Below are 11,367 nucleotides of genomic sequence, written 5' to 3'. Positions count from 1 at the left end.
TGAGCTTGAGCTCACTTTGCAAAGCATTTGGATGCTCTGTCTTGGATGTACTTATGGCATGTATGTTGCTTATGCCTGACCGGTCTTGACATGCTTAGCCTATGCCATTACTACATGCTAGCTACATTGTTTGGAGCCTATTGCTACTAGAGCTCGGTCTTGGCTTGACCTTGGATTCTTGGAGCTTACTTGAGCTATTTATTGGCTTGCCAAAGTTGTATCCTGGGATGTACTTGATATCTTACATGCTTATGGATGCTACATACGGATGCTCTACCACCTACATGTTCGGGATGTACTATTGATGTATTGTCTTGGACTTATATCATTGGCACTGTGTCTTGCCTTGGCTTGAGCTCTTCAGCTCATACATATGGCTTTTGTGCCAATGGGAGCATTCTTGAATGCTTATCAAACATTGAGCATGTGGTACTTTTATGCATTGAGCCGTTACATGCTATTGAGCAGTTACTTGAGACTTTGGGACTTCTTACCTTTTGGAATGATACATTATATGTCTTGGTTCACTGTATGCTTATGAGCTAAGTCTCAATTTTGGATCCGTATCTTTGTGAACTCACACCTACTTGTGTCAAGTTTTGGCAATGGCAGGAACACTTTGCCCCGTTGCCTGGGGGTGTGCCTACTCACTAGCAGATATTTGTATGACATACTTGGGTGTTGGATTCATGCTTATCGACCGTCATATGCTTATGCTATGCCCGCATGATGCCGGCTTTGGTCTTGGCAGTATCCGATTGCCTTGGGATCCGATTTTGGCACTGTTAGCTCTCTTTTACTGAAATCTAAAATTTATTACAACAAGCATATATGTATGGACTAATATGGATTTTTCATGCTGAAACACTCTGAAATGATATACTTTTACTAGTACTTGGTGAGCAGCAGCTTTGGTTCCACTTTCTTCGCCATTTTCCCTTGTTTTTGGTGATTTTTTTGTCATTTTCTACAGTAAACAACAAGCAGTTTTGAACTGTCTACAGTCTTCTAGCCTGCATTATGGCGAGTTCGTCCACTGATCATGCTATTTTCAACATCACTAAGCTTGATTGTACGAATTACTCTTATTGGAAGAGCCAGATTTGGTAGGTGTTGGTGCAGAAATCATAGATCAAACCTTTGAGGTTAAGCGGGCATCCGCCTGCAACTATGCCAAATGAGGAATGGCTTGAGCTTGATGAGTTATGCAAGTCCACTATTGTATTGTCTCTCACAGAACAAGTTCACTATAATGTCTTTGAGGAAGAACAGAGTGCATTGGCAGTTGTGGGAAAAGATCAAAAATCTCTATGACAAGAAAAGTTGAGCGAGTCAGATGTATCGGCTAAAGCAGCTTATGGATCTGCGCATGAAGGAGAATGTAACTATGTCTGCTCACTTGAGACAATTCCATGCTATACTCAAGAACTTGACTTCGCAGGACATCACTTTTGCAGAGGATGTCACTCCTCTTTTCTTGCTTGGTACTCTTAATGAGTCATTGGATGTATTCCGCACTGCATTATGTGCCTCTACTGCTACCTTGAAATTATCTGATGTTGAGAGTGCTCTTCTACAGGAAGAGGTTAACCGTAAGAATTTGGATGCCTCTCGTGTGTCTCATGCTATGACAGTTAGAGGCAAGAATGATGGATATGGAAAGCATGGCATTGGTAGTGGTCGTGGATGGGATTCTCAGAAATCTCGGTCCAAGTCTCGTGGGAAGTCACGTAGCAAATCTCGTGGCAGGAATGCAGATGTCACTTGTCACCATTGTGAGAAAAAGAACCATATTAGGCCACAATGCCTTGAATTGCGCAATGAAAAGTGCAAAGATAAGGGGAAAGACAAAGTGCAGGATAAGTCTTCTGATCACAACATAGTACCTGCAAAGTCCAGTGTTAAAATTGAAGAGATCAATGTTATGCAACCTGAGAATGTTGATGATGATGATTATATCCTAGCAGCTTCTTCTAGTGCTTCGCAGATGATAGAGATACACTCTATGTATGTACAGTGTTGGCTCTTGGACTCAGGTGTGTCCTCTCATGTGACACCTTGCTGAGAGTGGTTTCATTCATACCGTATTGTTTCGGGTTCTGTGCGCTTGGGTGATGACAGCTCTCTTGATATTGTGAGCATTGGTGATGTTAGGCTGTAGTTTTCTTTTAGCAACAGTTTTGTTATGCAAGATGTACGTCATGTACCTGCTTTGACACGTAGTCTCATGTCAGCTGGATAGCTTGATGACACAGGATATCATGTATGTTTTGGAGACTCTGCATGGAAGATCACTCGTGGCAGACTTGTGATTGCGAAAGGTGCCAAGGCTGGCAGTCTCTACCCCTTGATTGTATCAGCTTCTTCCCTTGATCATGTTTTGTCTGTGGGTTCTATCCCACATGTATCTCTTTGGCATGCCCATATGTCTTTGAAGGGAATGAAAATGCTTTCTATTTTGCAGTACTTACCGCCCCTTGATTATGCATGTTTTGATTCATATGAGCATTGTCTTTATGGCAGGAAGACTAGGTCTACACATAAGAAGTCTGGTAGGACACGCATGAGTGAGCCCTTGGCATTGGTACATTCAGATGTCTATGGGCCCATGCCTTGTCAGTCTATGGGTGGTGCAAAGTATTTTGTTACGTTCATAGATGATTTTTCACGGAAAGTTTGGGCTTATCCCATTAAGCTAAAATCCAATGTCTTGGTTGTGTTTCAAAGATGGCTTGCATTGGTTGAGAACCAGTCTAGGTATAAGCTAAAAGTCCTAAGGATAGATAATGGGGGTAAGTATGTCTCATGTGCTTTTGAGCAGTTATGTGATGAGAGGGGTATTAAGTGTCAGTTGACCGCCCCCTACACCCCCCCAAAATGGTTTGGTTGAGGGATGAATAGAACCATCCAGGAGCGTATACGTAGTATGCTTAGCCATGCAGGCCTACCACCGAGCTTTTAGGCTGAGGCAGTTAGTACAGCTGTGCATGTCATAAACATATCACCTTCTAGTGGTTTGGATTTCCAGGTTGCAGAGGAGGTATGGACTAGAAAACCTCCCTCTTATGCGCATCTCCGTGTCTTTGGATGCGAGGCATTTTTCCATGTGCCCAGGGATAAGAGAAGTAAGCTAGATCCTAAGAGTGTCCAATGCATTTTCCTTGGTTATGGGGATGCAGGTGAGATGGGTTACCATCTTTGGGATCCGCAGGCGCGAAAAGTCATCCGCAGTCATGATGTAGTCTTCCATGAAGACAAGATGCATCGATAGCCTGAGAGAGTTGTTGAGATCCACAGGGTCATATTTTAGGAGGAGCCAAGAGCTCCCGCAAAGCCAGTTGGACAGCCTACATCTACAGTAGATGCTCATGGTCAGGGTGTTGGATAGGCAGTTGGGTAGGCAACAGAGCCTATCGTGAGACAGTCTACTAGAGACAGGCGTCCACCTGATAGATTTTAGCCCTCGATGCATTATGTCTTGATTACAAATGCAGGAGAGCCTTTCACCTATGATGAGGCTATGCGCAGGGGTGGCAATCACTCTTGGGAGAGCGCTATGTAGTCTGAGATAGACTCCCTACATAAGAATGACACTTAGGATTTGGTTTCCTTGCTTATGTGCAAGAAGGCTTTGCCATGCAAGTGGGTGTACAAGCTAAAAAGTACCCTTGGACACCCCAAGCCGGCATACAAGGCTAGATTGGTAGCAAAGGGTTTTAAGCAAGAGCATGGTGTGGACTTTGATTATGTCTTTTCTTCTGTGGTTAAGATGACCACCCTATGCTTAGTCTTGGATTTGGTTGCTCAACTTGACTTGGATTTATACCAGATGGATGTCAAGACGGCTTTCTTACATGGGGACTTGCATGATGAGATTTATATGGAGCAGCCTAAGGGCTTTGCAGAACCTGGCAGGGAGCACCTAGTGTGCAAATTAAAGAAAAGTCTTTATGGCTTGAAACAGGCACCTAGGGAGTGGTATCATAAGTTTGATGCCTTTATGCAGTCACTGGGCTATAGCAAGAGTGCTATGGATCCGTGTCTTTACACAAAGAAAGCCCATGATGGTTCTTTATTGATTTTGGTCCTCTATGTGGATGATATGCTGATAGTAGCAGGGAAAGCTCATGATGAGCTAGATGCTCTTAAGGCTTAGCTCAAGAAGAGCTTTGACATGAAAGAACTGGGACAGGCTGCTCACATACTTGGTATGTGCATTAGACACGACAGGCATTAGGGACTCCTCTACTTGTCACAGAGGGAGTACATTCATAAAGTCCTTGAGCGCTTCCGCATGCAGGACATAAAGCCTATTGGCTATCCATTGCCTTCTTATGTGAAGGTATCATAGACTGATTATTCCCACAGACAGATGAGCAGAGGGCCAAGATGGCTAAGATTCCCTATGCATCAGCAGTGGGCAGTCTTATGTATGCCATGATAGCCACTCGTCCAGATGTTACATTTGCAGTTGGTGTTGTGGCACGCTATATGGCTACACTTTGCAAGAAGCATTGGGATGCCATGAAGGGTATCATGAGGTACCTGAAGGGCACTACAGATATGTGCATATGCTATGGCAGCGAGGATACAGGAGTCGTGGGGTACACTGACTCTGATTATGCAGGATATGCAGATAGTAGGAAGTCCACTTCCGACTATGTATTCACCTATGCTGGAGGTGTTGTTTCTTGGATGTCCAGGGTGCAGAAATGCATGGCCCTTTCTACTATAGAGGCCGAGTATGTTGTAGCCACTGAGGCTTGCAAGAAGGCCATTTGGTTGGATCTTTTAGTTGATGACCTTGTTATTAATGATATCCCTACACTGCATTCGAATTCTCTGAGTGCTATTCAGTTAGCCAAGAATCCAGTCTTCCATGCGAAGACGAAACACATTGAGGTGAGGTATCACTTCATACGTGGGGTCATTGAGGACAAGTCTGTTGATCTTGTCAAGATCTCGACTGACAAGAATCCTACAGATCTGCTCACGAAAAGCCTCTCTACAGAGCGCTTTGCCTTCCTCAGGAGGTTGATGGGCATGGGATGAGATGACGTCTTTCCTCATCCTGTTGTACATCTATACATGTTGTACTGTCTTTTTTCTTTTTCTTTTCACTCCTCACTGGGACAGATTCGCCTTTAAGTGGGAGGTTGTTGGGGGTAAAGGCGCCTCTACCTAGCCGCCCGTGTATTACTACACTGACAGTCACCACCACTACACACTGCAGGTGGCGGCGGGTGCCCGTCACTGTCACTTTATTCTTCATTCTTTTAATGACAGTTTGAATAAAGGAAGGCCCGATCACACATTGTGACTGTTGGATTTTCCATTTCTAGTTTCTCATTTTCTTGCTCTTGCTCCCCCGCCATAACTCTCGAGTCCCAACCTTCGATCTGTCGCTCCCTTTCATGATCTTGAAAGGTCTATAAAATCTAGGAGCTAACTTAACAATAGGGTGTTTCTCAGCACTTTGTAATCTTCTCTTTTCAATGCATAACCAAACATAATCATCAAATTTGAAACTCATAGCTTTTCTTTTCTTGCTAGCTTGTTTTGTGTATGATCATTGGGCTTTTGGAATCATGTCTTTAACTTCAACAAAAATAGTAGCATGCATATTGGCAGTATCATCAGCAGCTTTAAGTTTGTTTGACAATGATGTAATAGGCGTGGGCAATCTATGTCCATAAATGATTTCAAAAGGTGCTTTCTGTGTAGCTGTATGTGGTGTATTATTGTATGCAAACTGAAGTAAATGCAAGTGTGTATCCCATGTTTGTGGTTTTGAAATTGTATGCACGCAAAAGATCTAAATGTGTACTGTTAGTAGCTTTTGTTTGCCCATTTATTTTAAGATGAAATGCAGATGAAAAATCAATCTTTGTACCTAAATTAGCAAACAAAGTAGTCCAAAAATTATTCCAGAATTTAGAATCACGATCAAAAATAATAACTTTTGGCAAACCATGGTTAGTGAAAACAGTCTTCAAAAATAATTGTGTAGCTTGAGATGCAATTAATGTTTTCTTGCATGGAATGAAATATGCTTGTTTGCTAAATTGATCTACAATAGTCCAAGTCATGTCATAATTAGCTTGGGTGTTAGACAAACCAATTATAAAATCCATTGAAATATGTTCCCATGGTCGTTTAGGAATTGGTAAAGGCATTAATAAACCATATTGCTTACCATGGTGTCGCTTAACTCTTTGACAAATTAAACACTCAGATACAAAGTTAGAAACATCAAATTCCATCTGTGGCCAGTAAAAATCTTCAACTAATGTACGTAAAGTAGAAATAATACCTCTATGGCCTTGATATGGGGGACAATAAATTTCGTGCAACACAAATTATCTAAATGGAGCAGTTATACACAACCTCTTCTCATAAAACATAAATCCATCAATATAAGACAATGAATCTATTGGAATCCAGTTATTTGCAACTAATTTGTTCCAATCAGCTTGAAAATTGGGGTCTTGGTCATAGGTATCTTTCTTAGGGATAAGGGAATCAAAAGATATAACAGAGATATTGTGAATAGTTGGTCTTCTACTCAAGGCATCGGCAGCAACATTCTCTTTTTTGGGTTGATATTGGATAAGTGGATGAAAATTTTGAATAAAGACAGCCCATTTAATATGACGGTCAGAGATTTGTGGCTAACTAAGAAGATGTTTGATACTTTGTTGGTTAGTTTTGATCATGAATTTAGATCCCATTAAATAGTGTTTCTATTGGTGTAAAGCTTGTACTACATCTAGCAATTCCTTATCATAGGTAGAATACTTGAGTTCAGATGGTTTAAGTTTGCAACTAGAGTAGGCTATGGGATGTGAATCTTGCATAAGGACAACTCCTATTCCAGATCCACTAGCATCAGTGAATACTAGGAAAAATGGTCTATTAAAGTCAGGTAGTTGCAAAACAAGGGCATGTGTTAAGGCATGTTTTAGTAAATCAAAAGACTTTTGTTGATTACCAAACCAATGACACACAATACCTTTCTTTAATAATTTTGTCAAAGGTAATGCAAGCAATGTAAAATTTCCCATGGATTTTTTGTAAAAGCTAGCAAGGCCTAAGAAAGAACGTAATTCATGCACATTTCTAGGTATCGGTCAATTCAAAATTGTTTCTATCTTTTTAGGATCAACTTTAATACTGTCAGATGAAACAATATGTCCTAAGTATTCAATGTGGGTTTGGAAAATTTCACTCTTTTCAGGATTAGCATATAATTGATTCTCTTTCAATAATTTGAAAACCAAGGATAAATGTTCATAATGCTCGTTCTCATTATTACTGAAAACCAATATGTCATCAACGAAAACAATGACACAATGTTGATGCTTCAAAAATATGCGATTCATCATACGACTGAATGTGGCTGGTACATTAGTTAAACCAAAAGGCATAATAAGGAATTCATAATATCCAAATTGTGTTCTAAATGCAATTTTGAAAATATCATGTGTATCCAATCATACTTGATGATATTCAGATTTAAGATCTATCTTGCTACATATTGTGGCCTCTTATAGTTTATCCATGAGGTCGTCTACCCTAGGGATCAAATATATATTCTTAATAGTGATCTTATTTAGGGCACGATAATCAATGCACATCCTATAGGTGTTATTTTTCTTATTGACTAACAGGACAGGTGCACCAAAAGGAGAACTACTAGGCCTAATGAGTCCTCGCGTTAACAATTCTTCAACTTGGGTTTGAATTTCTTTATGTTCAATTTGATTATGTCGATAAGGTGCTTTACATGGTGGTTGAGAACCTAGAATTAAGACTATTTTATGATCTTTGGGATGTGTAGGTGGTAAGCCAGCAATAAAACAATCTTTAAATTATGAAAGAAATTGTGCGTGCCTAGGATGTATCTGATTTTCCTTAGCTTCAATTTCATTCACCCATATTAAGTATGATTTGCTACCTTTTCTTAATGCACGTTTAGCCTGTGTGTAACTAAGTAATGGAAAATTATCAAAAGTGTGTGTACCATGTAATGTGATTTTTTTTCCGTCAGAATGAATCTTCATTGAATGCGTGGAATAATCTATATTGGGATTATATTTATGACGCCAAGGCATTCCTAAGATAATGTCACTAGATTGCAAAGGCAGAACCAAGAAATTTATGCGCTCAATATAATCACCAACTTTAATTTCTAAGTCATGAACTTCTTGTGTTCCATTGTATCTAGTACCTAAGAATGCAGCCTTGATGCGATAATGAGTTGAAATAGTATGTAAATTCAATTCTTTAACCAATTTTGCAGAAATAAAATCGTGTGTGCTCCCATCATCATGTAAAATAATCTTTTCTTTACCATGCACAAGACATTTCATCATTAATAAAGAATGAGGATTTGGCATACCTGGTAAAGTATTCTAAAGTAGTACCGATATCGTCATCGTTTTCCATGAAATTGGGCATTTCTTCATGGTCTTCATCTTCAGTCGCTCCCAAGTAGTTGATGTGAACAGTTGGCTTTTTGGATTGACAATTCACCACTAGATGTCTAGGTTGATGGCACTTGTAGCAGACTATGGGTTTGGCTTTGGAAACATTATTGGTAATAGCTAAAAGTTTAGGTATCTTGGGATTTGGGTGGAAAGATGGCTTAGGATTTGGATTTGTGTTTGATGGTAAAGCAGGGGGTCGTGTCCAGGATTTACGAAAAGAAGATGGAACAAAGCGATTTTGATTGAATCTTCGAAAGTTAGAATTGAATTGCTTTGTACCGAAGTTACCGTTAGTTGGAAATTGTTCTGGTCGCTTCTCTCATCCTCAAATTTTGTCTTCAGCATCATGGGCCAAAGAAATCGCATCCTCGAGAGTCGTTGGCTCGAACATGTTCACTTCCGCATAGAAGTGACCAAGTAAACCAGACATAAACTTAGCCTTGTGGATCGCCTCAGGTATATCTTCGAGCATTTGAAGTTGCAATAAGGCATTCCAGAAACGCTCGGTATATTGTGAAATAGGCTCACAATCTCTTTGTTGCAAAAGATCCCACTGTTTGATTGCTTTTTCATGGAATTGAGGTGGGAGAAAATTTTGCAAAAATTTCTTTTGAAAAGCCTCCCAAGTAGTAGGACAATCAATACTTTTGCGAACAACAGTCCACCACAGTGATCCTCTATCCACTAAATGGTTAGTGACACACTTGAGTTTGTCTTTTTCGGCATACTATTCTTCATGGAAATAATCATCAAACTGACTGATAAAAGCGAGAATAGTCTTTCCATCATGTAGCCCATTAAAAGTACGAAATTTGAAATTTCTTTGCCTAGCTTCTTTCCTAATAGATTGTGCTTCAAGTGTCGCATCAATCGTACGTCGTATAACATCTTCAGATTGCGGTCCATCTTGTTCGACAGTAGATCATTGAAGAGTGGCTAGTTGAGCTTGCAAAGTTTGACGTGCTCTTCGTTCCTCTTGAAGCTACATCATAATTAGGTCCAATTTTTGTTCCACCATTGATTCCGATAAATCACCTTCAGTCATAAAATCTTCCATATTTTAATTGGTCATCCTGCAAAATTTCAAACAACCTCACACACTCAAAATCTTGTTAGCGGGATGAGCATAACTCAAAAGTGGGTTTACAAGGCTTGCTTATTTTTTTTTAAATGGATTTTTGCGATCTTTCTTCTTTTTGCAGATATAGAAATTGATAACGGCCCTCTTCCAAGAGAAAAATTCTTTCGCATAGACTGCGTGTGACAGCTTGCTTGCTATGAATCAACTCTGCCAAATTATAGATGGGAACAGAGGCTTGCTGGGACTATGAAACTGGTTCGGGAGTAATTCGGTGTGAACAACTGCTATGGAGGAAATTGAAGATTGAATTTGTAACCTTTTGAAGGCTTAAAACTTTAAGCTTTTAAAAAGCTTAAGAATTTTATCATTTCATTGCAAGACGGTGGCACATCGTGATCAGAATCGGCAACCATGAGTACATGCTACCGCTGTCGATCGTCTGATTTTGGAGAGCTTAAGCTCTTTTAAGCTTATTAAGCTTTTTAAGTTCAAACTTAATGAACTTCTTCGTTGCTTCTCTCTGTCAACAAAAGACTTACAAAGGATCTTTAGAGGTGGTCCTCTCCCTCCTGGGTGTGGTCCTTCGCGATCTGAGAGCACAGTAGGGGGTTCTCCACCGCTAGGAACACACTGGTATTGACAAATCGTCGCGAGACTAACTGTAGAGCCCGTTCATTCCAGGAGCTTTGTCTTCGCGCAAGATGGTGAGTAATTGAAAGCCCTTGATTACCACTAGTGCGCAAATCAAATGTTGTATGCATACGTAGCAAGTGCCGGAAGGTCCCCAAGAACAAAAGAACTCTACCTAAGCTCAAAAAGCAAGAAGATAGACTTGCACAACATGAAGAAAAGAGACAAATTGGGTACAATCTCTCCTATGCCTTGTGTGAGCGCTTCACAAGACATGTATTTATAAATTTATTCATCTCAAAGCTAAAAAATAGCCCAATTTTACAATAAGCATGCTTTAGCTTTTGTGTTTGCTTTTCTTCAAATAAAGAATAAAGTAGTTGGGCGGCCCAAGAGTTGGGTTGTGCCCAAATACAATGTCCAATAATGAAATATTTAAATCGTGTGTCCATGTGCATACAAAATAATAAATATATGTTAAGTGCTTCAATAAATAAGTGTGCCTAAATAAATATTAGCGCCACGTCTTTAATAATAAGATGCACTCCCATCAAAAATGATAATTTCTTCTAGGTAATTTGAATACATGCTATCACGGAGTGCTTCCCAACGCCACCGCTGTACCTGCTCTACACATCAACTGAAGCATTCAAAATTGTTAGAAAATAATAAAAGTAAACCGACAAAAGTGAATACCTAGCAATCTTCATTTACAAAATAAATAAATAGGTTGGAACTTTGTCTTAGACTTAATTTAATACAAGTGCACTCTAAACTCATAAACGTCCATTAATTTAAATATGTATTTTGCAGAATCACTTGATGTGGAGTCACCCACATGCACATTAAATTAACACGGTGCCCAAAAAGGACAAGCGTCCCCACCAACTTCTCGCACAAGGAATCCACCTTATGTAGGAGCCCTAGCAAATAAATATAGTTTTACAGAATCCATTGCAAAACCTCACAGAATCCACCGTGGAATATGCCTCCTGGCATCACACACACACACACACTCTCTCTCTCTCTCTCTCTCTCTCTCTCTCTCTCTCTCTCTCTCTCTCTCTCTCTCTCTCTCTCTCTCTCTCTCTCTCTCTCTCTCTCTCTCTAACAAAACTTACTAACAAAAAGTAAATAAACTCATCCTAAAATCACACACCTAAGATT

Source organism: Lygodium microphyllum, chromosome 8 (assembly GCF_053477565.2).
Source record: "Lygodium microphyllum isolate KBCC chromosome 8, Lygodium_microphyllum_v1.1.10, whole genome shotgun sequence".
Lineage (NCBI taxonomy): Eukaryota > Viridiplantae > Streptophyta > Polypodiopsida > Schizaeales > Lygodiaceae > Lygodium > Lygodium microphyllum.
This window is presented reverse-complemented; position numbering follows the sequence as displayed.